We start from the raw sequence: 16,506 nt of genomic DNA on the forward strand, positions 1-16,506 counted from the left end.
GCCAAGGCTCCGGACCCACTTCGCCCCTTCTCCCAAGGCCCTGCCCTCACTCTGCCTCTTCCTGCCCCTGCTTCACCCCCTCCCCTGAGGCCCCCCGCTGCTCACTGCTCTCTGCCCTCCCCCAAGCACCTTCTGTCAGCTGCCAAACAGCTGTGGCTGGTGGGTGCTGAGTACACCCTGTTTTTTTTCTGTGGGTGCTTGAGCCCTGGAGCACCCATGCAGTCGACACCGATGCCTCACAAGGCATACTTTGTACAAAATGTATCATAGTCTTGTTAAAGGGGTGAACATAGGGGTACAGTCTGTCACACTGGGATATAATTACCTGATATGGGCCAGAACTAAAATGCTGGATCGAAACACCAAGAAACTATGGGGGAAAAGTAGATCTAAACTTTACGACCATTTCCCATTCCTAACTATTATTTAAGCATGGATCTGCTGCCCTCAGGAGCAACATTAGTTTTATCCCCCCTATGACCCATCCAGGTAATAATTCTGCTTACTGCTTCCACAGAGGTGTAGCCTTTGACTTAATTATATGGAAATGCAACTAATATCTAGCATAAACGGCATTTAATAGACACTGACTGGGCTATGTAATTTTTTTTACTTTATGCAATGAAATATCTTGTTCCCTTTTTAATAAATCAATGACAGGAAATACCACTAGAATTTTTTTAAACAATGTTTTTAGGTATAGTGGAAGGTACTAGATTGTCTTCATTGATTTTTTTTCTTTACAAACTGTTTGTTGTGAAATAAAGTACCTTGATGCTTTTCCCCCAAAAGCCTGTAATGACAGAGCCGGGGTACAGTCCAGGCTAGTGGGGGCTGTCACCCCTGCCCTGGAACCTGGGGTGCCCTTGACAAAGCCTTGTTGCTGTAACCTCCAGCATGTAAATCACTGCCAGCAATGTCTGTGTGTGTGTGCTATAGCTAGCCAGCTACACTTGGCTCTTAGCAGCCTTGGTTATGTTGCGGGGTGACCCCAACGTACTCTCAGTCCCAGATCTTCCCTCAGAAATCTAAGTGCTCTACCCCCACGCCCTCTCCTGGATAGTGAAAATCTATTAAGTCTGTTGTTCCTTTTTGAGGGAATAATATGACAGCTTATTATTTAAAAGAGTACTCAGACACTTCAATTTAAACACACTGGATTAGATAAAACAGTAAAACAAGTTTATTAGCTACAGAGAGATTTTAAGTGACTATAAGTTAGGAGGAATAGAAGTCAGAAATGGTTGCAAGAAAAAATAAGGATAAAATAGTTTCTTAAGTAGATACTAGTAAACATCTTTGGTGCAAAGCAAACTTTCTCATCACATGCTCCAACAGATTATTGACGAAACTCTTAGGTCAGGACTACCCCCCGAGTCCAACAGCTGTTTTTCTTTGTCATCTTAGGTGCAATGCCAGAGACAGACAGTGGGGAGAGAGGTGTCTTGGAGTGTCTGCCCCTTCTTTTTATAGTCCTATTTCAAACACACACACACACCCTTTTGAGAAGCATTTCCAGCTGGGAGCAAGGCAACTCTCGTGAAGAAAGATAACTCCATACTGTGCTAAATTTGCTAAAATGTAGATTTTTGTCCCTGCTCCCTTCGTTGCCAAAAATGGCCATTTAGCAGATAACGGTCCATCAGCCTTGTTGACACTTGGCTGAGATGTCAGCTTGCCCTTTGCCTCTGAGGAACAGGTTTAGCCACTCCCCAGACTTACCTGGGAAGCATATTTCAGTCATGATTTCAGCTTATGTTCGTGATGTTACATATAATATTGCTGTGCATTTCACCCTGATATTATTGATCAGCAAGTTGAATTTTTAAATGATCCCTCACAAGGCATATCTTGTACAAAAATTGTTACAATAGTGTGTAGGGTGTGAATACAGGTATATTCTGTCATAATTGCTTCTGTTTCTTGTCAGAGCTCATAGCTTTAATATATCTTTCCAGAAATACTTGAGGAGTATAAACTTTTTCAAGAACTAGTACTAAAAATCACTACCAAATACATTTTCAGTCCCTTTTCAGCTAAATGGATACTTCTGTTTATAGCAGAGGAGGGTAGTTGTCCTGAGTTGGGACGAAGTAACGCCCTGAAAGCCAATTTAAACTTTTTTTTTTTTATGGATTCTTTATTCCAGGCATTGTTGTTGGGCTGTCTGCAGTACAGGGTGTTTGTGTCACTCTGTTTTTTCCTCCTTTCCCCTCAGACACACATCCTAGTGACAAGCTGCAAAGAGGCGGAAGGTATTGGTCTCTCTGTTCTTTGAATACTTCACCCCTGTTTCTGGTACTGATAATTTGTGGTAGTTCAGATACACTCATTCAAACTGTTCACAGAAGGCATAAAGGTAAGGGAAGCTTTGTTGTAATAATAAATACTTGACACAGCAATGCTGTTGCACAAAAAGCAAATGCAATTTTGGGTAGCATTCCCAGAGGCATGGCATGCGAGTCCCATGAGCTGATAGTACTGCTCTACTTGGAGTTGGTTAGGCCTCAGCTGGAGCACTATGTCCAGTTTTGCTCATAACTGTATAGAAATGATGTCGAGAAACTGGAAAGGACCCAGAGGCGAGCGACAAAGATGATCAAAGGGACGGAATGCAAGCCATAGGAGCAAAGGCTGAAGGAACTGGGTATGTTTAGTTTGGAACAGAGGAGACTAAGGGAGGGCATGACAGCGGACTGCAAATACTTGAAAGGCTGCCATAAAAAAGATAGAGAAAAATTGTTCTCTTGCCACAAAGGGCAGGACAAGAGGCAATGGGTTCAAACTACGTCATATCAGATTTAGATTAAATCTCAGGAAAAACTTTCTAACTGTAAGAACAGAAGGAGAATGGAACAGACTGCCTCGGGAAGCTATGGAATCTCCTTCACTGGAGATTCTTAAAAAGAGGCTGGATAGCCATCTGTCTTGGATGGTTTACATCCAACAAAGCCTGCATCTTGGCAGAGGGTTAGACTAGATGACCCTTGTGGTTCCTTCTGACCCTGTGGTTCTATGATTTTATGGCACACTGCATTGTGCGTCAATGGCTTAGTTTAAATCACCTGTAGCTGAAAGGCAGGGTTATTGTAGCCAAAGGTTTTAGGTGAAAAAAACTTGCGTTGAAAGCCGTGTATGTCCAGTTCCCATTCAATTTTAATGTGAAAATCTCCACCTAGGACTAGTGTACATCCCTTACTCTTATTGGTGTGTGCTTATTCATGTTGGTAGTCCTGTTGACCTCAGTAGAACTACTTGTGTGAGTAAGCACGCTCCGATGTGAGTAAGATGTGCACAATCTAGCTCACAGCTACTGTGCTTTTAAAAAATTATATCAACCCCTATTACTAAGGAGTTACTGAATAGGTATTAGTTTGCATAGAAATAGATAACTTAGTTTGAGATATGTATTGTATATTCACAATAGAATGTATTATACTGTTACTCTCTGTATTTGTAAAGAATCAGTTATATTTTTGGGTGTAGCTAATAATTGCAACCATGGGGTCTGATTCAAAACCTATTGAAATAATTGTGAGTCTTTCCATTAACTTCTTCAATGTGCTTTGGATCAGTAACTTTTCTCTCCGATGAAGTGAGCTGTAGCTCACAAAAGCTTATGCTCAAATAAATTGGTTAGTCTCTAAGGTGCCACAAGTCCTCCTTTTCTTTTTGCGGATACAGACTAACACGGCTGCTATTCTGAAACCTTTTCTCTCTGAGTGTTTCTCTCTGTCTCCTTTATGGATTCAGTAGTGGTCCCTGCAGCATGTAAGATAATTAGCGGGGGCTATGTAGGTGGCTGTCTGTTTACAGATGTTTGACTACACCACCTAGTTACTAACCAAATCTTGTCATTACAGATGTTTCCAGCACACTCCAGCATCTAAAAAAATCCCTACACATAACTGAGAATGCAGTGCTAGTTCAACTGGGAACTTCAAGGATTTATTTACTATTCAGTGTGCCTGGTCCTAAAACGTCAGTGCACATTTTAAAAATGTCATTCAGCAAATGTGAACATTCAAGGCCTCGTTTTCAGAAGGGCTGAATTTTTTCATATCTAACCTGAGACGACTCAAAGGATCCTGATTTTCAGCAAGTGCTAAGCACATCCCTGATGAAAATTCGACTCCTTTTAAGTGTCTGAGGGGGGTATCTCGGAACTGAGGCACTCAAAATCCTTAGTCACCTTTTTGAAAATCTTGGCCTGCTTGTACAGGTGTGATTTTTTTTTTTTCTTATCACTCTCAGTAACTAGGGTGACCAGATGTCCCGATATTAGGGGCTTTGTCTTATACAGGCAACTATACATTCTCCACCCCCCCTTCTCTCTCTCTCTCTCTCTCTCTCTCTCTCACACGCACACACACACAGTGTCCTGATTTTTCACACTTGCTATCTGGTTACCCTATCTATAACCCACCCTAAAAATCTTCCAGCAAATACAAAGCATCTGCTCTTTCCTTTCTCCATTGACACAATTCAGGCCCCAGAACAAAAAGCATGATAGATACAATAACCGCTTTGTGTGTATTGCTGGTATGATGGTCTATCTGCAGGTCACACCCACACATGCCAGTTCTGTAGTTGAATGTGGATGCAAACAAGAAAGAGAAGGCTCCACTGTAAAATTCTGAAATATTTTTCCTTGTCTGCCTTCATGTCATCTAATCTCTCTCTCTCTCTCTAACCTTTCCGGGGATTTTTTTTTTCTTCTTCATCCTGTTGGAAGTGGTACAGAATACTGATGAGAAAATATTTGGTCAAAAGCCAGTCAGTCACTTCTGGTTAATTAATTGGAATGATGATTGGCAAAAAACCCAGCCCAAATTTTTGTAGGTAATTTATGACCTAGGTAATCGTTTACTTGTGGATAATTTTCTGTACCTGTAAGTAGCAAAAGGTAATGAGTAATGTGATTCAGATGCATCCTTAGCAACCCCTAGGAGTTGTTAGGAGGTTGCAGGTACTTAATAAATTATCTGTTTAATTATATAGGACCAGATTTTAACTCAAACTGCACAAAGGGAAAGTAACTCGCCCACCCCCCACCCTTCACTCCCCTGTACTGGTTCCCTGGGTTTGCGTAAGCAGCAGTAAGTGGGAGCTATATTCCATTTACTCCCACTGGGCAGGGAAGGTGGAGGCAATGTACCATCCCCACTAGTGTGCTGGCCAGCGCAGCTGAGCTGTAGTTGTGGGGTGCCCTAATACACAGCTGGTGTAGGGCAGCAGTAATTTATTACTGCCTTGGAGCAAGGGGGGAAGCAGGAGAGGGATTGTGTCTCAGAGCAGAGTCTCTGAATCACAGTGTCACCTCGGGGCTCTTTCTGCAGTTTATGCACTCCCCCTTGCAATATCTAGCCCATAGTACCATGTATTTGGACCCTGTAGTGCGCTAGCTTACAGCCTCAGGAAAGTTGTCTTACTGCACTGGAAGTGTCTGACTGGCAGATTGCTATAGCAGAGAGGGGGTACCAGTGGGATAGCCCTCTGAGAATCCCATCTGTTACCTAAATGCAGGGGGACCCAGGGTATGGGGGTGTCGGCAGGGCAAGGGGCAGCTTGCTGCAGGCCGCCTCCTCATTTGAGAGGGCCTCTAAACCTGTGGAATTTAAATGAGTGGTGGTACTGCAGTGCCACTCAAATTTGTCCCAGTCACTCTTCTGTCATAGCCTCTTTCATCACCATGGCAATTTTTTTTTTTTGAAAGTGAGTGGGGGCAGTATCGCTCAGTTTCAGATTTTGCCTCTGGCTCCCAAAAACCTTTGTGCAGCCCTGTCCAAAGGCCAAACTGAAGAACTTTCCAACCAATTCGTCAGCCAGCCAAGTTGTTCCTTAATCTGGATACGGTTACCATTGCCTCTATCTTTAGTTTGAATTCTATACATGGACGGGCCACGAGTGGTATTGACTACCATGGTTTTGCTTTCTCTGGTGGCCCATCCATGTATAGAATTGAAGTGAAAGACAGTGGCAATTGTAGTGCAGATAGAAAGATTTAAAAGCCCTTTAAATACCAGAAGATGGAGGAGAAGAGAGAAAGCAAGAGAAAAGTGGAGCACAGATGGTGACATCCAGAGGGATGGGGAGTGGGGAAGGAGAGGAGAGAGAGAGAGACTGAGATCTGGGCATATCGAGAAGAGAAAGAGGTAGGAATAGAACTGCCAGGTGTCAGAGCTGGATTGTGATAGTAGATAACAAAATATTAAGGCTTGGATTGTTTCTATAAACGCACTTATTCTGCTGCTGTTGTCATTGACGAAAAAAGCAAAACGGCATGCATTTTAACTGGGAATCCCAATACTCTGATAATCTCAACCAGAATAGATACCACATTGAAGCGGTACTAATTTTTCAAAGCTGCATGTCTCCTTGTTCGGCTTAGAAGCTAGTTGGAATGGGCCAAGAATAGTGATACAGCAGATGCCAGGTGCACCCTACAGGCTTTATCTGGCATTGCTAGGTGAGTCAGGTGTGTGATGGTTTGATCTGTGACTGACATAGCTGTGCTGGCAAATGCCCCTAGTGTAGATGGGTTAGCACTGGCAAAACTGTATTGTTGCTGGTACAGCTTATTTCATTGGGGCATGGGGGGGATGGTTGTGACATTCCAGGATGCAATCCAGACTGGTGAGGGGCTGTGTCACCCCTGCCCTGCAACCTTGGGTGCCTTACAATGCTTTGCTGCTGTAGCTCCCAACCTGGGTGCTCACAGATAGTCACGAGCATGCGGGTGCCCCAAGTGTCTGTGTGTAACTGCAGACTGCCAGCCACACTCTGGTCACACTGGCTCTTGCCAGCCTCGGTTACTACCGCAGGGTGACCCAAACACACTCCCGATACAGTATTTTCCCCTAAAAATGTATGTTCTGTCTAGCCATCTCCTGGACTGTCCAGAGATATTAGGCCTATTTTCCCTGTAAGGGAACAATACATGACAACTTGCCACCTGAAATGAAGTTAGCCAGCCAATGTAAACTTGACAAACTAGATAAGGTTCTTCCCACATGCTTCCAAAAGCATTACTGACCAAACTCTTCAGGTCAGAATCTCTTCCACAAAGTCCAACAGCTGTTTCTTTTGTCATCTTAGGTGCAAAGAGAGAGACAGGGAGAGTCACTTGGGATGTTTACCCCTCACTTTTATAGTTCATTTCTCCCTTTGAAATGCAAGCTCTTGAGAGTGACTCCTAGGTAGATGTTCTTTCTGGCTGAGAGCAAGGCAGCATGATGTCCCCTGCTGAAAGAAATCTCATGCTGTTTGTCCTTGCCCCTGTTTGCTGACATGTAGATTTCCTTTGTATCCTGCCTTCCGCCTTTTGTTCTCTGAGGACTGTTTACAGTTTATATGTAAATTTGAGGTAAACAGACATCCTTTTGTTTAAGACCTGCTTGGCTCGGTTTGCCTTAATTAGTGCGACATTAGTTTGAGCATGTGCCTTTGAAATTATACAGGTCCATTTCATAACTTTACACACGATGTTGCTACACGCATTTCACCATGATATGATTGATCAGTGAGTTATTTTTCAAATGATACCTCACAAGGAATATTTTGTACAACTATTGCAGTATCGGGTAGGGTGTGAATAAAGGGGTGCATTTGGTCATGGGGAGGGAAGGGGCTGGAGTATGTTATACAAAGAAAACCAGTTTTGCTGGTTTTAGGTTTTATAATCTCTATGAGCACTATGCTGCTATAGCTAATTGGCCAGAGTCTAAAGTGTTGCTCTCTACTAACAAAAATGCAACATCATGAAATCCAGAAGGGGAACCAACTTAAACCACCCTCCTTTGTGAGTGCAGATTCGACTAGCAGCAGAACCTGGGAAGAGACTGGACAGGATTGGGTGTGGGAGCATGGCCATAAGTACCTATTGTGTGATGCAGAGCCTACAGAACGGGCATGTTAGGACTTCCAGCCCCCCTTTGGCCTAGGGAAGGAGGATCCGGGCTGTGCACTATGTGCAAGGACTTGGGCTTTAATGTGTGATATTCATTCCCGCAAGAACTCATTCCCATTGCTATTAGCACTGTGTTCTTAAACAAGTGGAATGGACACAGGAAAATAACCGGTGGGAGGAGGGCCTTGCTTCAGTTTTGAAATTTTTACTTGGGAGGGGGGAATTTATGTTATGTGAAGGAGTAAATAACACTTTTTTTTTTGCCATACCAGATATTTTATAGATTTTTATCATATCCCCTCTAAGTTGTCCCTTTTTCCAAACTGAAAAGTTCCAGTTTTTTTTAATCTCTTCTCCTATGGAAGCTCTTCCACACCCTTAATCATTGTGTTGGCCTTCTCTATATCTTTTCCAGTTCTAATATGTCTTTTTGGAGATGGTTGAACAGAACTGCAGCAGTATTCAAGGTTTGGGTGTACCATGAATTTATATAATGTCGTCTTATCTATCCCTTTCTAATGGTTTCTAACATTCTGTTAGCTTTTTTGAGCGGATGTTTTCAGCAAACTATCCACGATGACTCCAAGATCCCTTTCTTGAGTGGTAACAGCTAATTTAGGCCCATATCATTTTATATGTATAGTTGGGATTATGTTTTCCAATGTGCATTACTTTGCATTTATCAACATTGAATTTCAGCTGCCCTTTTGTTGCCCACTCATCCAGTTTTGTGAGATCGCTTTGTAACTCTTTGCAGACTGCTTTGGACTTAACTGGCTTGAGTAATTTTGTATCGTCTGCAAATTTTGCTACCTCACTGTTTGCCCCTTTTTCCAGATCATTTATGAATATGTTGAACAGCACAGGTCCTATTATAGACCTCTGGGGGACACCACTATTTACCTCTCTCCATTCTGAAAACTGACCATTTATTCCTATCCTTTGTTTCCTATCTTTTAACCAGTTACTGATCCAGGAAAGGAACCTCCATCTTATCCCATGACTGCTTACTTTGCTTAAGAGCCTTTGGTGAGGGGTCTTGTCAAAAGCTTTCTTAAAGTCCAGGTACACTGTATCCAGTGGATCACCCATGTCCACATGCTTGTTGACTCCCTCAAAGAATTCTAATAGATTGGTGAGGCATGACTGAGTTTAATGCTTGTTTCTGAGGCTCTGGAGTGCTCTCATGAGACTTGGAAGCCTCCCTGAGTTCTACCACACCAGTAACCTTATTAACTGGCCTGCACACTCCCAAATTGTCAGCTGAATTCAGATCTCCTGTCTGTCCCTCCAGCTGTCTCCTATAGGACTATCAATATTGTCAATACCAAACACTGGAAAATGGAGTCAGGATCTAAAAAATCATGAGATTGGCTTAAAAATCATAAGGTTACAAACACGATAATTTGGGCAGTTGATTTATTTGCCTTCGGGTTTTTGAGTCTTTCGGGTCCACATTTGCAAGTTTTTGCCACAGATATGAGAGCTTAAAAACTTTAGTTTTAATGAAAGCTGAGATCTGAGATTCTAATCTAATCACAGAACTCCTGTGGTGTCTTCACTGCAGTAAGTCGACGGCTCTCCCACCCTGGTGGAGTTCCAGAGTCCACGGGAGCGCGCTCGGCGGTCAATTTATCGCGTCTAGACTAATCTAGACGCGATAAATTGACCCCTGCTGGATCGATTGCTGCCCGTCGATCCAGCAGGTAATGTGGACAAGCTCTACGTAACCAAACAGGTACATTAGAAATCCCATAATTATTCTAATATCAAGGTCAGAGGTCAGACCTAAAACTTTTTTAAGGATCAAAGGGAAGGGAGATTTTCAACAAAATACAGATTCCATAAATACAGAATTACCAATTTACCCATAAAGAGTATACCTAATGCACCTGTAGCCCTGGTGGATTAGCACAGAGACCACCGTATTCTGCTCTCAGCTATACTGAGGAAAATATGAAACAATTACACTACAGTCAATGATGTCACATTGGTATAAATCTGGAGTAATCAAGGGCAGAATTTAGCAATAATACTGTAAGAAGAGATCAAGAGTGACCATTTAGAATGACTAAGTTATTGGGACATTAATGTTTTTGGTCACATCAGACCCCTTGATCCTGATTCTCCACTGCCTTGTACCTTGTGTGGTCATTGTCGTCAGTGTAAAATATTGTAAACATCACTCCTCCGATTCCCACTTTGCACGGGTGTGAATGGCAGCACAAGGTGCAACGCCAGGTCCCCTTTTGTAAACTAGGGAAATACATGTTTCTGACAACACCACCAAATTGTCCAGGAGAAATTCCTGCCGGCCTGGTCATGAATTCAAATTCCCATTTTATGTGGTTAAAGTAGAACAGGAGAGCTTTGAATAAAAGGAGTGATGGATCATGGTCTCTGCTCAATGCCCATAAAACTGACAGATATATGACTGGAAGACCAAAAAACGGATGGGCTTCTCGGCAGCAGTTCCTTTCCCTTCTTAAAGGACCACAGTGCTTTTTTTCCAGTTCTTCTAATGCTGTTTATTTTCCACAAGTCTGTCTCCTCCTGTTTAACTATTTCTCCCAGTATATAGATAAAAAAGTACTGATCCCTTGAAGAGAGGGAGGTTACCTCTTAAAAAACACCCCAACAAACCCTGATTGCTTAGCAACAGGATACAACTCTCCTTTCCTACTAGGTGCTCTCCTGAACCAGTAGATACTTACCTTCCTGTTGGTTTTTTGGCATGTTACCTATTTGAGCTCTGTTCTCTTTATAGGAATAGTTGATAGGATTCAGGCTGGATCCTCCAGTGCAGATGTGGCTGCTTTGTGCTATGCTGTTGATTTATTCTAGCTGTAAAGCTCATTTAACTGGCCCAGGGAGGATCACCCATGTGCAAGGCTTGATCCTCCAGTGGGCAGGAAAGCTGACATAGGGGCTCTTACACCACTCACCCGCCCTGCTGCCAAGTTTGCACAGCCCTGTGTCATGTTTATCCTCAGCTCTGTTTTCAGCCTCCTATGGCCCTGGCAGAATGGGGTAAGTTAGGCTTTAGCACAGAAAAAGGGGCGTTTCCTGCACATCCTGGCCTGAAATTAGTGCTGTTGCCATTATTGCAATGACGCATTAGAGTTTGGAATTCCAAATCTGATTTATAGATTTTAAAAAACACACCGAAAATTAAATAAAATACCAACTTCTTTTTTTTCATAGGGGATTGGGTATGGCCCAGGAGAGGCAAGGAAAAGTAAACATATGTTTGCTACCCACATTGCAGGAGCGAGTGAGTGTGAGTTACCAAAATGAACTTTGCATAATATTATCAATGAGATGCAGCAGATGGGGCTTTAGTGTATTGTTTAAATCATGGAAACTCTGACCACAGAAAGGGATTCCACAATGATAAGCTTGGTTAACTTTAAAGGTAAAGTTGCTAAATTATTGCCCACTTACCTTATCAGCTGTGAAAGAACGTTAGTGTTACAAAATTAGAGTGTGGTTTTACTTGGGACAGGGCCTCTGTGAAAATGGTTTAATGGACTCCTCTGCTTGTTGTGTCTCACTGATTCCGAATTGCACTTGTTCAGCTTGCAGGTGGAAAGGTTTGCGTGTGTGTGTGTGTGGCGGGGGTGTGGGAGGGGTCCTCCCACCTGATCCCAACTGCCAACCGTGCAAACTAGCCGGGCTCTGAGAGTTCCTTCCTTCTCACGAATCATCAGCATTCATAAAGATGTTGAACACCAGTTTCGTCCTCCCTTCCATATGTGCAGCTATCTGTCTGTTTTAGGGCTTATCTGCACAGGGAAGTTAGTGCAGAGTGAGCTAGGATGTGAATTTAAAGTGCATTACCCACTCCACCCTAACTCCCCCTAGGGATGCTCTTGCTCTGCACAGCAAGTGCCTTTGTGGGCTTTGGCTTAATATAGTTCCAAAGTGTGGAGTGTGTCCCCATGGAGGATTAGTGTGGACTAGCTAGCACACACTAGGTACTCAGCGTTAGCTACTCCACACTAGGCTTCTTTCCCACGTAGACAAGCCCTTAGGGATTTATACGGCTGCCCTTCACCATGGTATCTGAATGCTTTCCATATAACTGCATGTTTGGAACTCCACTAGCCTTTAGTAGTGTTGCACAGGTATATTTGGCCTGCTGAATCTTTGACAAAGGCTTCCCTGGAAACTTTGTTACAGACATATTTACCATGTGCCTTATTGGTATACTGTCCAACCCAGTCCTGTAGCGCTTATTATAGTTGAGCCTTGATTATGGATGTTCTCAACACACACACAACTATAAGACAAAACCACTCATGCAATAAAGGAAATCCCCTTTCTGAAGCTTTGTACATCTTACGTAGGTGCATCAATGTAAAGCTAAGTGAACTGGCCTCAAGCTCCTAATTCTGTAGTCTATCCCTATTCAGCAAAGCACTTGAAATCTTTGCTGAACTGGCACCTTAGGGACCGCTCCAGGGGCTTCCCCCCGATCAATCGCTTAAAAGAAATGATCTAATACCTGTGGAATAGAAGGGACTTGGTCCACCTGGTAATATTTTTGAGCAGGGATGCTTTAGGGGTACTTGGGGGGGGGGTGGAGGGTGAGAAAACCTGGATTTGTGCTGGAAATGGCCCACCTGATGATCACTTTAGATAAGCTATTACCAGCAGGACAGTGGGGTGGGAGGAGGTATTTTTTCATATTCTCTGTGTATAAATAAAGTCTGCTGCAGTTTCCACGGCATGCATCCGATGAAGTGAGCTGTAGCTCACGAAAGCTCATGCTCAAATAAATTGGTTAGTCTCTAAGGTGCCACAAGTACTCCTTTTCTTTTTGCGAATACAGACTAACACGGCTGTTACTCTGAAACTTGAGAAAGAAGGTTGCCTAATGAAAACTTTAATTGAACCTGTAACATTGTGGTTCCTATTGGATGTACAGTATGTGGATGATTTAGTAAAATGCATTGGAACGAAAACAGTCCCACAGAGGCACTTAGGCACCATGCACTTCACACACTGCACTGCCATCATGTCACGGGTAAGCACATAGTTGATCAACTGCGAAACAACCCATATGAATTAGGTGCATATATAATATACTGGCTCGTATGTTTGTGGATATCATTTTTCATTTGTAAATTCTTAAGGGCAAAATTAGAGGTGTCTGTGAGACTCGATGCTTCCCCTGGGCAGCGCACTACCCTTACTTGAAGGGCGTGCTTTAATTTTGAACTCGCACCCGTTTAAATCGGGATTAACACCAGTGAAGTCAAACATGTACGTTAAAGGAGAATCAGGCCTGCAGTCTAGCCCTCCACAATGTGCTATAAATATCCTTCTAGCTAGAAGTCTGCAAGAATTTCCACTGGGAGGCTCTGTGTATAACTTATTGTATTTCTACCTCTGCTGAGATGAAAGTTGGCACATGCATAGTCTTTGCTTGAATGTTTTGTTGTTCTAAACTTTGCCAAAATTTGGTCTGGCTATTTTCATCTGATGCAAGTGTGAACCATGTTATCTATTTAAGTTGCTTCTTTGCACTTCCATGAATAAAAAATGGCTTTAATTAAATTAAAAAAGAGCTCTGACAAGTGATTTGTCAATAATATGTACTTATGGTTTGTGGCATTTTAAAGAATAAATAACCAGGATGTTGAGGTTTAAACATTGGCTGCTGCACACGGGTTGTCATTTCCTTCACCAAGAGAGAAACACTTCTTGACACGTAGGTTTGGGTCCTGATCTTGCATTCCTTGTACACCTGGATCTCCCACTGACCCAAAAAGGCGTTTGGGATGCACAAGGAAGGCAATTTGTCTGCCACAGCCTAGACTGTCTTTAGAGCAGTCAGTGCAGGTTATTAGATTAAACTAAGGATTAGACTGTGACTTGTACTGTTCAGCCAGGAAAGAGAATAAGACAGAGTGAGATCCACCCTGAGTCCAGGTGCAGAGGTGTAAATAAATAAGCTGGAGCAGATGGGCAAATGAGGGGGAGGAACCCTTGCTCCAGTCCCACAATGTACCAGCCTATGCAGTTGAGCCAGCAGGGATAGTAATTTACATCTGGTGTAGGTAAGCTGCAAATTACTACCCCGGAGCAGGGAAGGAATTGTCAACCATAGGGGTATCTATGAAGCGCATTGCTGGGTGATGCTTGTGCTGGTGCAACTTACGCTTCACCTTGTTCAGGGATAAAGAAATTGAAAACCTGTTTTTGTGGGGAAATACCAACATTTGGAAGCCATTTTCATTTTGTGATGTTCAAAACAGACCCGTGTTCATGATGTTGACAATTTTTCATGAACCCCACCCCCTAACAAATCTTTTTCAAAAACGTTATTGAAAAGGATGTCACATTTTTGTGTGCTGAATAATCTATTTTGCTTGTAAAGAAAAAGTATTGATAACTATTTTGTTAACGTTTTGATTTAAAAGAGTAGGAGGAAAAAACAGTGGGGTGGTGGTGGTGTTGCCGCCAAAAATGAAAAAGAACTTTAGTTCGTTAAAAAGGCCTAAATGGATCTTGGAAAACTATTACCTAAGGTGAGTGAATGCTGCAACAAAACTTCTAGCAGTACCAGCCTAAACTTTTAAATGACTTCATCTCTGGAGAGTTTGTGCCCCTCCTTTTATTATCCTATGAATAATCATATAATCATAATCACATTTAAAAACAGCAAAATTCAAGGGAACGTTAGAGACTATTTGTAAAATAGACACTGCATTTTGTCTATAAAAATGCAAATGTTCCCTCCAGAAATGAGTCTAAGAATAATATTCATCCAGTCGAAGATTACCACATGTCCAATCAAAACTAACCAACACAGTTAACATTGAAATATTAAGTAACCATGAGGAATAGTCACATACACAGGGTGAAATCCAGGCCCCATTGAAGTCAATAAGAGTTTTCCCATTGACTTCAGTGGGGGCAAGATTTCACGCTAAGAGTTTATTCACCAAGGGTCTGGTGTGTGGTAGGAAGGACACAGGGTGCCTTCTCCCACACTGCAATGCCCATATATAAGCCAGGTAGAGTTGCAGCCAGGGGTGCACAGTGCCCCAAAGGGGGCAAGGAGAGATGAGGAGGAGGTGGGCTCATGGCCAAACCCATTCTCATGCTACCCAGAGGACCAGGACTGGTGTAATGAAGAGTAGAGTAGAGGGTGGTCCTGTTGTGTAATGGGGAGTTCCTGGGGAGATTCAGCTAAAAGTACCACTTCTACTATTAGGTGTGTCTACGGGGCATAGTCTAGTGCTGTATTATGAAGTGAATTGTTGTAAGTACTAGGAGCTAGACCGTGCCATTCTGGCATTGTGTTGGAGGAGTGGTATTGAGCCACTCGGCCCCTAATGCCTTGGCGTGGATAGCGGCTTGCGGAATGCAGCTGGCTGGCGTTGCTGCCTGGCAGACGTGGGACTGGAGCCGTGACTTCTCCTTGAACCCCATTGGGGTGCCTCGCACCTACCAGGGAGAAGTCAGAGAGTAATCCCTGAGCTGTGAGTTCTGCCTGGCCCTTACATGGGTTGCACAGATTGGAGCAGTGCCTCACTTCCTCCCTCTTCCCCAAATCACCCCCACTGGGCACCTGCACAATGGCCAGGTAGAATCTACCTTTGAATATATTCAAATAAAAGCATAAGCAGGTCATGGGCAATTCATGAGCAGAGCGGAAAATGTATGAGTGGGATTGTGCAATATTCAGTCAGCTAACGTAATTGTTACATGCACCTAAGATTATATAGCTATGCACGTGCATAGGTAAATGGAGACAGGGGAGTATAGCTATATATGCATATTCAGCTATGGAAGATCATGGACCTGATTCTGGAACCTGTACCGTTCTGAGTAGTATTTCTCCATATGAATGGTCCCTTTGAAATCCAATGGCCCTGATTCTGCCTCTTTCTTTACCCTGTGAACAGTACTGTTGATGTAAATAACAAGCAAATGGAAGTGAACATCCATATTTATTGATGTGAAATGTAAATATTGACTGAGATGTAGCCAAAGTTAATACTTACCTCATGGGACAATAGACCTTGATGTGCATTGGAACATGAAGTTAATAGAGGCCCAACTACACAATGTTTCAGTGGAACTGCTCACATGAGCAAATAACAAACATGACTAAGGGTTGCATGGTTTAGCCCTGTCTATGTATTGTCATTCATTCCAAATGTTTTTTCCTCGGCCATGTCTGGTGTCTCTCTTGTTCTGGCTATAATCCATTTCTGGAGTGTCATGTGTTTTCGTTTAAAACGATGATATGATGTGCTCCAATTGAAATGAGGCCTGCCGCTAGGCTGACCCTCCTCTCCCTTGCACTGGGGTAATTAGAGGAGCAATGCCACTGAAGACGGTGGGGTTATAAGGTCGGAAAAAGTGGTGTGAATTCAAAATCTGGACCAACGGCTTCAAAATAAGCAATCAAATAAGAGTTTTACTTGCTGCCCTGTAGAGCCACAGCTGTAAAGCAGGGTCTGAGAAAGAAGAGGAGGTCAGAGATCATGTCATGGCTAAGAAAAGTGGCTGAGTTTAGAGCCTCGTCTACATATAGTGTAGCTATACCAGTACATTTATTCCAGCAAACCCTCCTAGTA

General features: G+C 43.0%; 1 long non-coding RNA gene across 6 annotated transcripts in view; it reads left to right on the plus strand.

Annotated features, from left to right (window-relative positions):
• Window positions 1–16,506, plus strand: part of LOC140910162 (uncharacterized) — a 378,033-nt gene that overhangs the window by 216,701 nt on the left and 144,826 nt on the right. Inside the window, exon 4 of one of the 6 annotated variants that reach the window (XR_012158437.1) lies at window positions 2,219–2,255. The exons of the other annotated variants lie outside the window; for them this stretch is intronic. This is a non-coding gene — a long non-coding RNA (uncharacterized lncRNA). The remainder of the gene's footprint in view (window positions 1–2,218; window positions 2,256–16,506) is intronic. 6 annotated transcript variants of the gene reach the window in all.

Source organism: Lepidochelys kempii, chromosome 4 (assembly GCF_965140265.1).
Source record: "Lepidochelys kempii isolate rLepKem1 chromosome 4, rLepKem1.hap2, whole genome shotgun sequence".
Classification (NCBI taxonomy): Eukaryota; Metazoa; Chordata; order Testudines; family Cheloniidae; genus Lepidochelys; species Lepidochelys kempii.